This window comes from Perissodus microlepis, chromosome 1 (genome assembly GCF_051167445.1).
Source record: "Perissodus microlepis isolate ML-2025 ecotype Zambia chromosome 1, ASM5116744v1, whole genome shotgun sequence".
NCBI classification, from domain to species: Eukaryota; Metazoa; Chordata; class Actinopteri; order Cichliformes; family Cichlidae; genus Perissodus; species Perissodus microlepis.
The window spans coordinates 29,087,340-29,101,656 of record NC_140461.1 but is presented as its reverse complement, the minus strand read 5'-3'; positions in this window follow the sequence as shown (position 1 = coordinate 29,101,656).

Genomic DNA, 14,317 nt, shown 5'->3' with positions numbered 1-14,317 from the left:
TGATGTTATTTTCTGTTGTTTTACACCCTGGCAGCTACTGTTCCAATGAGAGACTGAACCTTCTGTTTATTATTTAACCACACTTGGCGGTTTCTTTGCTCATGAGAAGACAGATTCTGTTTCCCAAACTATGTTTGTATTTTTTAAAGAAGAGTTTAATTTGATATTGCTTAAGGTGTCTGCCGTAAAAAGGCTATAATTCAGTTAAACGTTGTGCTATACATTGTGTTTATAAAAAATCTGCAGACATTTTTGACGTGCAATTTTATTGCTTACCCAGAGATTTTTTTTAAAAAAGAAAGAAAATATTATCTTATATTAAATTGTGCCTGATTCAGGTAGAAACATAAGCTAAAGTCTCTGAGATACAAGAATCTAAATGGCTCAAACAATATCCACGTCATATATTCATGAGTAGTTAGTTTTAGTTTAGTGGCTTAAACATCTCATATATGTTCATGTTTTGCAGTTCTCTATATACAGACTCAGTGGGCACTTAATTAGGTATACCTTATAAGCACCAGGTTGGGCCACCTTTTGCCTTTAGAATGCCTTAATTGTTGATGAGTGACTGAGACTGATGTATTTACATCCTGAAACGCAATACTAAGTGGCTAAATACACAGTGTTGTAGATTCATGTTTTTCTTAGTTTTGTTTTGTGTATTGTGTCAACAGTATGAGCACAATGCTGCCATTTTGGTTTGGCAGCTATAAGCATTTAATTTGAAACAGAGATCAAAACTAAACGGTGGGTTCTTAATCTGGTTTTCATGCTTCTTGAACCGATCCCAGGGGTTCTCTTCACTCTATGAAAATATTCCTAATGTTTGAATAAGTGGGATACTGATATATAAAACTATAACTCGCTAGACATTTCATTAGGTACAATCTACTAGTATTGTGTTGGGCACACTTCTTGGCACAAATCTGAAAACACTGGTCAGAGATTCTGGTGCATGTTGACATGATAGCATCACACAGTTGCGGCAGGTCTGGTTTGAGCTCTGGTGGAGGCCATTTGAGTACAGTCAAGTCATTATCACAAGCAGCAAACCAGTTTGGGATGATTTGAGCTTTGTGACACTGGAAGCAGCCATCAGAAGGTGCGTACACTCTCATATTGTTTACACCAAATCTTGACCCTACAGTCAACGTGTCAAAGCAGAAACAGGCAACGTTTTTTCAATCATCTACTGTCTGATTTCAGTGTGCCCATGCAAATTCTAGCCTTTTCTTAGCTGACAAGGGTGGTTTTCTGCTGATATAAGCCAACTGCTTAAAGGTTTGACAAATTGTGTGTTCACAGATGCTCTTCTGCATACTTTGCTTGTAAGCACTGGTTATTTAAGTTAGTTTTGCCTTCCTGTCAGCACAAAGGATTCTGCCTATACTGAAATATAAAGGTAATAATCAAAAGTGGTAATCAACTGCCAATTATATCCTGGACCCAAAAGGATTAAGGTAATTTAAAAAGATTTAGTTTTAGTTATAATGCTAGTTAGTATCTGGACTACTGTATATCAAATGTATTACGCTCAGTACACACAAATACATCCCAGCCTTGCCTATTATAACCGACATGTTACATTAAATATAGAGTATCCTGAGACGGGAGCTCTGGAACATCAACCTAGAAGAGCTAAGTACAAAAATACAATCTAAGCACAGATATTCTAACTGCAAATGAGATGTTTACCTGGAAATACCAACTCAGACTTTTACATTTTTTGAACAAACCCTGATTTACTGTAAAGGGACAACATGATTCCTGGAGCAGGGTCCAGAGCCGCACAGGGTTCATGCGTGCTAAGTGTTGCTCCTCTGCCAGGCGCAGGTAATTATGCCCCCCGTGGATGTTTGAACTCCCTGTACAGCCATGCATTTTATGACCATTCTGTACCTCAAGACTTCAGGTTACAAACATGTCTGCAGTTTTATAAACTGTTCCTGCTGCTTTTGTATTGATGGCCACATGCCTTTGGATGTCTCTAGAACAATGCTTTGATCAGCCTCTCTGCCCGTCTGATCAGAGAAATCCAACCAGAAACACATATTTAGAAAATTAGTTTGTTTCTGGTATTCAACACAGAAAAATATGGAGGCCTTTCATTTAATTAGTGTGGTTATATTATTTCTCACAGCTTCAAACATTTGTTCCTAACACCAGCTGTTAATACACAGATGTGACTATGTACATGCGCTATTAGCAGCCACATGATGAAACAGAATGTCATGATCTCATGCTTTGGTCCGAAGGCTTTTATTTATTTATTTTTTTTTATCAATGATTAGTTCCACAGCTCTTCATAACTGTTCCCATTGTTTTTCTACTATGATGAGCTTCAGCTTAATATCTGACTTCTGTTTCTTGTGCTTCTCAAGTGTTTATGGAGTTTAAGTATTTGATCCCCAAGCAAAACATGACTTAGTACTTGGTGGAAAAACCCTTTCACAATGGTAGATGTTTCTTGTAATTAGTCACCAGGTTTGCCCACATCTCAGGAGGGATTTTGGCCCACCGGTCTTTACAGGACAGGGGTCAGGAGAGCTTTGGTTTCATCTGACTACAGCACATTCTCCCAAGTCTTCCCTGAATCATTTAAATGTTAAGTGGAAACTTAGAACAGGCCTGTACACGTGCCTTCTTGAGCAGAGGAACCTTGTGGGTGGTGCAAGATTTAAATTCATTAAAGCATACTGGTGTTCTTGGTGACTGTGGTCCCAACTGTCTTCAGATAATTAACAAGCTCCTCCCATGTAGCTTTGGACTGACCCACCACCTTTCTTATGATGATCCCTCACCCCATGAGCTCATTTAATATTTCATCCACTTCTGAACAATCGCACCAACAGTTGCCACGTCCTCACCAAGTTTCTTGCTTCTTCTCTTTCATCTTGCCATGAAGGTGGAAATGTTGGAATGGAAGTAATTGATGCTGTGGACAGCTGTGTTTTATCCACATAATGAGTTGAGATCATGACATCTATAACTGACTGTTTGCAGGGGCGGATCTAGAGAAATTTCCTTAGGGTGGCATGAGGGTGGCAAAGAAATCAAATGGGATGGCAAAATCAAAGCCTTTTCCTCCCCCCAAACACATGTGCAGGTGGTTACATATGGTTAAAATGATTCAAATGCAGTAAGTATACACGTTTTTCATATAAATATAGTCTATAACTTAATTATTGTCTGTAGCCCACATAATTAAACACTTTAGTTACATAAAAGATGTGAGTTTTGATGCTATGTACTGTATAGCCTGTATAATAAATAAATATGTAGCCCAATAAGTATAAAATCCAGAAAGCTACACAACTTGGGGCGGTTCATTTACAAACATAAGTCTAACTTAAGTTTCATACTGTTTTTTGTCACATTGTTACATGCTTAAATTACACAAAATGCCAGAAATCTGCACTGTCATGAACAAAAATTTAAACCTAATTTTTCATGATTTGTTGGATTAACCCACTGAGGTCTGAAATACAACCGGCCATTTTTGACTCCTTTTGAGTTTACGTTTTTATTTCACCCTCAAATTGTTTCATTTTATTTTTTTCCCCTTGCCTTGTTTGGTATCATTCTTTTCACCTCAACTGAATTTAGTTGTTTTTTTCACTGACATACTGCATTAGTATTACTATTAATAGTACTATTACTGATCTGAAATCACACAAAGAACTTAAAATCCTAGTAGTGTTTTTTTACTGTAAAACAACCCCCCACAGACATGTTGAGTAAATGTTTATAACTTGAAATGCAAAAATAAATTGTACATTTTGTAAACATATACAACTATTTATCTAAAAATGCAGCCAATACACCTGCCGTTTTTTTTTTTCATTTTCTACAACCATTTAAAAATATTACTAAAACTAAAGTGAGAGAACAATCAGGTTTTGCAATAAGATGCCCCACAAATGATGTGTGTCAGTAAAAAAAAAAAAAAGTTTGTCCACCAAAAGACAGGAGAACAGCACAGGGATAAACCTGCAGGCCTGACAACAGGAGGTGTATCACTCCGCTGGTTTTCTACTTATTGACAGTGTTTACGTTGCAAATGTGCCTTTGTGACATTCATTAGTGCCCTCACTGACACACAAAATAAAACGACTACACAACAGAACAACTACACAAGACAACACAACACACTAAGTAAACACTCCACACTAAACGTCACATATCTCCCACATCTAAAAACTCTCTCTCTCTCTCTCTCTCTCACTCGCTTGCTCTGTCTCGCTGCCGTTACCGTCACCCCCAAAACTTTTCCCTCTTCCTAAACAACCAAATCCCAGATGTTGACTTTTTTTTAAATTGGTCAACATGGTGCATTTTTCCACTGATAGGAAAGAGGTGGCTTTTTTTCCTTTCTTTACTGTTTTCGCGCGGTCCTTAGAAAACGCTTAAAACACACACACACAAAAATGTGATGACAGTATTTAGAACAAAGCATGGCTTATATATATTATCATAACTCTGGATTTACTGGCCTGTAATTAAAATTTAAAAACTTTGAATTCCGAACTTTCAATGTGGGCTGAAATAGAGACTCAGCGTGGCTGCAGCTTTTTGCTATGTCAGCTTAAAATAGTCATGTGATTTGGAGGTGCAGGGTGTCGGTGGATCACAGAGGGTTAATAACACTCACCTTCCTTCCATTTCCAGAGTGTAACATCGAACTACCTGTGTAAAATCCGAAATTCCCGTGGTGTTGTTCAAAATGTGCTCTGGCACAATCATAAGCATCGCTTGCTACTGAAAACAAGAAAAAAGCCGGTCCCGCTATGGGCTGAACCATTTGTTAATGTGGAGGGGGGGACACTATCCAATATATTCGGTTTTAGCATTTATATTCACTGTTGACTGTAACTACGCTCAAACTGTTAATGCTATCTTATTTTAATGAGCAACACTGGCAAGGGATCATTTTAGGGTGGCACTTGCCACCCCATGCCACCCTTCTAGATCCGCCCCTGACTGTTTGCCACATGGGTGCACAGCCAGTCTGTGGAAGCCAGAATACTGGCTGGTTTGTTGGGGATCAAATACTTATTTTATTCAGTTACAGGCAAATCAATTTATAACTTTTATGAAATGTGTTTTTCTAGATATTTCACTGATGTTCTGTCTCGCTCCATTAAAGTGAAACTACCAGTTTGCTGGTACCAGCTTGTGTTGTAAATGAGCAAACTTACAAATTCAGCAGGGGGATCAAATAATTATTTCACATCACTGTATCACCGTGTCTTCCTATCTGTGCTTCCTTTCTCTCTTCAGGTTTAGTGTGAGAGTTCGATATCTGCATGTAGCACTACAGGGAGTGCAGAATTATTAGGCAAGTTGTATTTTTGAGGAATAATTTTATTATTGAACAACAACCATGTTCTCAATGAACCCAAAAAACTCATTAATATCAAAGCTGAATGTTTTTGGAAGTAGTTTTTAGTTTGTTTTTAGTTTTAGCCATTTTAGGGGGATATCTGTGTGTGCAGGTGACTATTACTGTGCATAATTATTAGGCAACTTAACAAAAAACAAATATATACCCATTTCAATGATTTATTTTTACCTATGAAACAAATATAACATCTCCACATTCACAAATATACATTTCTGACATTCAAAAACAAAACAAAAACAAATCAGCGACCAATATAGCCACCTTTCTTTGCAAGGACACTCAAAAGCCTGCCATCCATGGATTCTGTCAGTGTTTTGATCTGTTCACCATCAACATTGCGTGCAGCAGCAACCACAGCCTCCCAGACACTGTTCAGAGAGGTGTACTGTTTTCCCTCCTTGTAAATCTCACATTTGATGATGGACCACAGGTTCTCAATGGGGTTCAGATCAGGTGAACAAGGAGGCCATGTCATTAGTTTTTCTTCTTTTATACCCTTTCTTGCCAGCCACGCTGTGGAGTACTTGGACGCGTGTGATGGAGCATTGTCCTGCATGAAAATCATGTTTTTCTTGAAGGATGCAGACTTCTTCCTGCACCACTGCTTGAAGAAGGTGTCTTCCAGAAACTGGCAGTAGGACTGGGAGTTGAGCTTGACTCCATCCTCAACCCGAAAAGGCCCCACAAGCTCATCTTTGATGATACCAGCCCAAACCAGTACTCCACCTCCACCTTGCTGGCGTCTGAGTCGGACTGGAGCTCTCTGCCCTTTACCAATCCAGCCACGGGCCCATCCATCTGGCCCATCAAGACTCACTCTCATTTCATCAGTCCATAAAACCTTAGAAAAATCAGTCTTGAGATATTTCTTGGCCCAGTCTTGACGTTTCAGCTTGTGTGTCTTGTTCAGTGGTGGTCGTCTTTCAGCCTTTCTTACCTTGGCCATGTCTCTGAGTATTGCACACCTTGTGCTTTTGGGCACTCCAGTGATGTTGCAGCTCTGAAATATGGCCAAACTGGTGGCAAGTGGCATCTTGGCAACTGCACGCTTGACTTTTCTCAGTTCATGGGCAGTTATTTTGCACCTTGGTTTTTCCACACGCTTCTTGCGACCCTGTTGACTATTTTGAATGAAACGCTTGATTGTTCGATGATCACGCTTCAGAAGCTTTGCAATTTTGAGACTGCTGCATCCCTCTGCAAGATATCTCACTATTTTTGACTTTTCTGAGCCTGTCAAGTCCTTCTTTTGACCCATTTTGCCAAAGGAAAGGACGTTGCCTAATAATTATGCACACCTGATATACGGTGTTGATGTCATTAGACCACACCCCTTCTCATTACAGAGATGCACATCACCTAATATGCTTAATTGGTCGAGCCTATACAGCTTGGAGTAAGACAACATGCATGCAGAGGATGGTGTGGACAAAATACTCATTTGCCTAATAATTCTGCACTCCCTGTAGTCTTTTGGATATTTCATGTTTTGCTACCTTATGATCTTCAGCCCTCTATCCTTTGTGATTTTTGGACTTTGAGTTTTCTTCGGATTTGGAATTCACCTTTAAATCTCGTCTTTTGCTTCATAATTTGTATCTCTTGCATGCTGTGTTGTCCTCTACAACAGCGGTCCCCAACCTTTTTTGCTCCACGGACTGGTTTATGTCCAACAATATTTTCACGGACCGGCCTTTAAAGTGTTGCAGATAAATACAGCAAAAATAAAACCAGTATCGGTACAAAGAAAAAGAAGATTTATTCATAACACACGGGAAAAGACCCAGGGAAACCAAGTTAACGATAAAAACGATAAAAAAAAAAACAACGCTAAAAACCGATAAAAACCCTGAAAACCATGAATTTCACACCGAAGCCTCAACTCTTGCGGCCCGGTACCAAACGACTCACGGACCGGTACCAGTCCGTGGCCCGGGGATTTTGGTGACTAGGGATGGGTACCGGTGTCCGGTGCCATGATGGCACCGGTTCTGACATAAACGGTAGTAACCAGACCGAAAAGCAGCGCACATTTCGGTGCTTTTTTTTCCTGAGATGTCATACACTTTGAATTCTAGCCAATCATTTTACGTTTCCGAGGATAGTAGGCGACTCCAGGTACGTACGTTCTTTCAGAGCAGAGCTACTGATTAAAAATGCCCAAGGCGAAGCAGTAAAAAGTCTGGCTGTACTTCACAGCAAAATATGCAAACTCAGCAGCCTGCAACAAGTGCTTTAAGCTGATACTGTGATACTGTCAAAGGAGGTAACACCTCAAATCCGATGAAACACCTGGCGACGCATAGCGTTTTTTTTAAAAGCCGAAAAATGCGCCGTATTTGATAGCTTGCTGCGAGACCTCACACAGTCCACATCTACTGCGGGTGGGTTGCCTGTTATCGGACCCGGAGTTAGCGACATCCCCCAAAAACACGAAGAGGAGAGTCCTGGCCCCTAGCCCTGTCAGTGTAGCAGAAATGATGACGGATGATGATGGCAGCAGCAGCCGTTCTTCTCTGCGTGAGTAGCTTAATGTTGTTCGTGTGTAATTTATGTTGAGTAGGCTAACCACGTTATTACATTAATGCATGTAAGGTGAACTAGCAAACATCATCATAGTTACATGCAGCTGTCTTCTTGTTTGATGGCAGATACTCCCTTCACCCTGGCCAAAAAGGCTAAAATGACCAAAGAAAAAGTGGAAAACAGCTAAACATGAGAGGTTTTTGGACAAAGTTTGTGTTTTTTCCATTGTTTAAGCACTGCTTCCAGCCAAGAGTGATACCATATATGCCCTCTAGCTGCAGAAAAGGCTAACATTGTTATCTTTTTACAAAAAAACAGCTGAACATGAGAGGTTTTTGGACCAATTTTGTGTTCTCCATTCTTTAAGCACCGGTTCGAGCACCGTTTAAGCACCGGCACCGTTTCAAAAGTACCGGTTTGGCACCGGTATCGGATAAAACCTAAACGATACCCATCCCTATTGGTGACACTACACTGCCTAAATTATATTAAGTTTTTCATCTTTTTCCAAATTTTGATGAACATGTTTGTAACTCACTATGATCTAAAACATTGATTTGTCAGTCATTGTCTTCTTTGCTTTTAGAGAGGTCTATATTTCCTCTAAAGACAAAGCAGTTTGGAGGTAGGCTGTCCAACATACTCTACAAATCATTTACACCAACTTCCCATTTGTCATTTCAGAGCAAGAAAAGAATATTTCAGGTATCTGAATGGTTCAAATTTGAAATGACCTGAAAAAACAAAACTGCACATATGCATTCAACTTGCACACTGCCTAGAGTATATGTTTCTAATATGATCCAATACCTTGCTTGTATGTAAATTGCATCTAATTTGCTTTTTGTCATATTGAATCAAGGCAAATGCCCACACTGAACAGCACTGTCATTTGTTCCATGCGGTTGAAATATGCCACCAGTTCCAGGCGGCTGGCACTAATCAGACTTTGCATGCGTTCCAACTTTGATTACCAGCTCAGTCAAACACAATCAAGAGGAGGGTTGGGATGTAATTTATGCCTTGCAGTTAGGTTTCAACTCTGCAAGAAATAAACAATGCAACAGGCTTGACACAAATTTACAAAACAGTAGTAAATGCCCAAGTTTTAGAGATCACGAAAAGATCCATCCCCTGGTGCTTCAAGAACCACCCAGTAGGTCTGAGTCTGGCAGATTTTTGAGATTTTTGTAAGTGACCCCTGTTTTTGACCTTCAAGCATGAGTCAATATTCAGTTTTCACTTTTGGCAACACACCAGATGAAATACAGGCTTCTGTAGAAGGTTCAATAGCATTCCAGTGCTTTTATAATAAGCTGTAGTGTTAAGACTGAAATCTTTAGGCTGGCCAACAAGCTGTGTAAGCAATGGCGAGAGCTGCGCTAATTGAAGAAAGAGCACCAGACTTAGTACTGGACTTATAGGCCTGTCTGTCTGTCTGTCTTTGCTGCTGCTTAGTCTGCGACATGAAGGCCACACAAGGCCATATCTACACACTATAACCATTATTTTGTATCCTTACACTGATGGAGCACAGAAAAAAAGGCAGATTTAAATGGGAATGTGGTCATTTTTGATAGATGTTTTCTCTCATAAACGATGGTAATATGTGTTTTCCACCACACAAAAGGCTATCTTACACCACTGCTGACTTATTGATTTGTGGTTATTATTAAAAATATGTTTTTGTCTAAAAATACATTTTTTAAATTATTGTTTTTACAAGATGTGTCCAATACTGTATTATCTGTGGTGTATACATCACTGAAAAGCAACTTTATGGCACTGCAAAGATACGAAGAAACGGCTCAGAAAAAGTGTGAGTGTGGTTCCTCCATTGTAGACCCAAATGGAAACCAAATGAGCATAAAGCACATTTCAAATTCATTGGTGGGGCCGGAGCAGACCAGAGGAATATTTAAATATATGATGTCTGCCAAACTGACTCACTTCACTCAGTTCATTGAGTGATCTGTGGGGACTTGTAAATTTTGAAAGTGTTTATCCCTACTTATTGAATTTTATGAGAACAAAATATATAGCCTTTGTCAATTGTAAGAATAAAATTAGTGAACTAGAGTAACAATTCCTACTTTTTTGCCATATTAATGTCAATTAGTGAAAGAAAATTTATTTCAGAACCAGATAAAGTGGGGGAAAGGTATTTCTTCTGCCTGCTGTATTTGTATTTGATAATATGTTGTGTGGTGTTTCCAGTCTTTTTCTCTGTATTTTATGTCTACTGGATTTGAACGGTCTGCTTAAATGCTACCACATGTTAAGCCTTTATACTGCTGTCACTAACTTAATGTGAGCGTGTTGTTTTCCAGACTCTGTGTGTGGTGAATGTGTATGTGAGAGGACACAGATGCAAAATGACACAGACAGAAAAATAGAGGCTAGATGTATACAGTATATGCATTTGGTTACTCGGATCGGGTCTTTTTCCATGTGGGAACAATCTAAACTGTAAATCACAACTATGTCACACTTGAAAACATCCCAATTGATTCATCTTTTACCTTCATAGACCTATCTCTAAATCAGCAATGGGGTTAACTTATTTAGGAAGGCAGGGAGAGAGGTTAGGCATTTTTTTTTCAATGTAATATTATAGTTCAGAAGCATCTTTTTTTTGACAGTGGAATTAATCAGGATCTGGGAAGGACTAGGTGAATAGGGGCTTTTTTCCACCAGACGACTCTGTAAATCTGCCCCAATGACCGGCAGGTGAAAAAATAGAGCAAATGAGAGGCTCAGCGGAGTGAAATGTAGCAGGAGAGGAGACCTGGATGAATTAAAAACTGGTGGAAAGTAATTTCAAGAGTAGGAGAGAATGGAGTGATTCGTGTGTTGAGTGAATAAACGGTGGAAATGTCTAATCATGGCTGAGTTATGCATCAGCTGCTCATATCGGCACACGGTGGTGAGAAAACTGGACTGTGTGCATGTATCATATTTCTCTCTGATATTGTGGGGTCTTTACCTTACACTAGAAAGTGCTTTAAGGCAGCTGCTGTTAATTGGCACTACATAAAATGAGATGAAATGAACTGAATCTAACTCATGCTTGCTTCAGTCTTCACAGGTTTTTATTTTCATGCCTGCTTCCTTATCCCTATTTTTCTTCTTTACATTTCTTCACTCATCCCACTTCATCCTCACACAGACCCCTACAGTAATCGTTATGCTAACTAAAGCTTAGTTTTGTCCTCATTCCTCCCATGACGTGGAACTATTTCCCAATCGGCTATCATGAGGAGCCTTCAGTTTCTTAATTGCAACTTGAGGAGACAAGGAGTAAGGTCAGAAGAGGCTTTTGGAGAAGCTAGAAAATAAAGGCTTCATCTTTAAGATTTCCTACACTGAAATCTAGAGCTGCAGCATGTCTGTGAGGTATGCTTAGCTTGTCACATTTACAGTTGTGGTCAGAGGTTTGCATGCACTGATCATGGGAATGGATGCCATAGTAATTTGGGGCTTTTAATGATTTCTTTGAACTTTTCTTTTTCCAGAGTGGAATGATTGTTCAGCATAGACCTTTAATGACTTTAAAAAAGCAATAATTAAATCTACAAGTTTGAATTTATTTTGCATTTTTTTCTAATTCACACAGAGTCAGAAGTATACATACACTCCACTAATATTCGGTAAAATGTCGCTTAGCAGACTGCACCTTGACCAGACACTTACAGTAGCCATCAGCAAGCTTCGGGCATAATTCTAGCTGTATATTTGACCACTGTTCTTGGTAGAGTTGGCATTTTAAGTTCATTTTAATTGGTTGCTTTCCTGCCAAGGACCTGGCTTTCAAACATAACCCACAAATTTTCAGTAGGGTTGAAGTCAAAGTTTTGGGAACACCATTCCAGAAGGTTAATGTTTTGATGCGTCTCTGGATCATTGTACTGTTTGAACGCCCAAGTTATCAAGCTGTTGATTAGATGTGAAGTTGAAGAATTTGGAGCTAGTTCCTCTTCATTACTCCATCTAGTTTGTGCAGTGTACCAGTACCACTGGCAGCTAACCGGCCCCAGCGCATGGCACTAGCACCACTATGCTTGACAGCTGGTTCAGTGTTCTTAGGTTTGAAAGCCTTACCTTTACACCGCCAAACATATCTCTTGTCATTATAGCCACAAAGTTCAATAATTCTCTCGTCTTATCATAAAACTTGGCATTTGGCGCAGGTGGCTGTAAATTTCAATTGAGCGACAAGGTGTTGGTTTTGGAGCATAGGCTTTGTTCTTGATCGGCACCCTTTCAGGCCAAAGCGATGTACGACTTGCTTCACTGAGGACAGCGACCCTGGGGTTTCAGGAGTTCCCTTGTTGGTTACAGTGGTTGTTCCTGAACATCCTAACCAATTTCCTTTCATCTGAGGGTGACAGGTTGGATCTTCTCCAACAGTACAGTACATCCCTGTACAACAGTACATCCCCAGCAGGTCCCTGAGGTCATGTGATCAGGGCTTGCTGGTCGTCCAACATACGAGGCTGAAAACAAAAGGCGATAGAGCGTTTTTAACTGTGGCCCCCAGACTCTGGAACTCCCTTCCTTTGAGCCACAGATCTGTGGTCTCAGTAGTTTCATTTAAAAAACAGCTAAAAACTCATCTCTTTAAACTTGCTTTTGGTTGATTTCTGTTTTTATGTTTCAGCTTTTCTGTGAAGCACTTTGTGATTTTTATCTTGAAAGGTGCTATACAAATAATATTTTTCCTTCCTTACTTACTTACTTCTAGACCTTGGTGAAGTGGTGGCACATTTGAATAACTTGTACTTACATACAGTTTTTTGAACTGATGATCTTGGAATCTTGAGTTGTTTAGAAATGGCTCCAAAGACTTTCACAGTTTGTGTAAATCTACAACTCCTTCTTAGATCTTCTTGAGTTCCTTGGACTTCTGATTATCAATCAGTCCAATGTCAAAGAAATTCTTTGTATGTTTGTAAAGACAAATAGATGTAATAAAACATTTTCACTGACAAGAAGTTAATAGACCAAAGTCTATTAAGCATATGTATTTTGACCCTGTGTGGATTAGAGAAAAAAAAGAGGAATAGTTCAAACACATTTGATCATATTGTTTGGTTTTGTTTTTTTAATTTTACAATTGGCATGCACATATTCTTTGACAGCTGTGTAAAGTCTCGTTGTTAGTTTAATGTAAGTAACAAAAGCCATAACAAACGTACTAATCTATACATGAATTAGAAGTTTTTAAAGTAATATAAAGACATGATTTTAAGTATTACTTCTCTATAAGAGCCTTTAAGACAGCAGAATGGTGCAATATATCAGCGGTCCCCAACCTTTTTTGCGCCACGGACCGGTTTATGCCCGACAATATTTTCACGGACTGGCCTTTAAGGTGTCGCGGATAAAAACAACAAAATAAAACTAGTACCGGTACCGAAAAAAAGAAAATTTATTCATAACACACGTGAAAAGACCCAGGAAAACCGAGTAAACGATAAAAACGATAACAAAATAACGCTGAAAACTGATAAAAACCCTGAAAACTATAGATTTCACACCTGAGCCTCAACTCTCGCGGCCCGGTACCAAACGACTCACGGACCGGTACCGGTCCGAGGCCCGGGGGTTGGGGACCGCTGCAATATATAACTTCTGATGAAATTAGTCACCAACACGCAACAGTCTGAGAGTTGAAACAGCTGTGCATCTATCATACACTAACTGATGTTGCTTACAACTGAAATTACGGAAACAAGGATTTCTCATCTTGCAGCATCAGCTCTCTCTCTTTCTTTCTCCCTTTCTGTCTTTCTAGCATCTCAAGGAAGCAAAGTAAAGATGCAAGTGGCAGAAACAGGGAAACACTTCTTTTCCAGATCCTCACAATCCTACTCGCCTTCTCCCTTCTTCTTCTTCTGCACTTTCCTCAGATGGAGGAAGTGGTTTGTGAGCAAACTGTGGCTGACTGGAACACTGTGCTGTGCACTGGGGAAGCCGAAATCTGAGCTTCTGTGGATTAAATGTTCCACTAGAGCAACAATTTCTGTGAGGGGGGAATCATGGAGCGGGCTAGGAACCAAAGAGGGGGCTCACTCATGGTACAAACGAAGACAGAAAAAGTTGCAATGAAGGGAATTTCTCACAATTTTAAATTAAAAGTTGGCCACATTGGCAGTTCATTCATTTTCAGTGCTAGCCATATTATCTACGTTTGGGTAAAAACCTAGCCACTCTGCATCATTCTTATCTCTCTCTCACCCTCTGCTGTCAGCTGGCCAGCAAAGCATCTACGACAGATAAAGTGCAAGAGAAATCAGGTGACAGTAAATTAATTACGTTCCATCTCAGATAAACTGTGACAGTGAAGGTGATTTAGTAGGTGCAGGTAAAATGTTGCTGTTC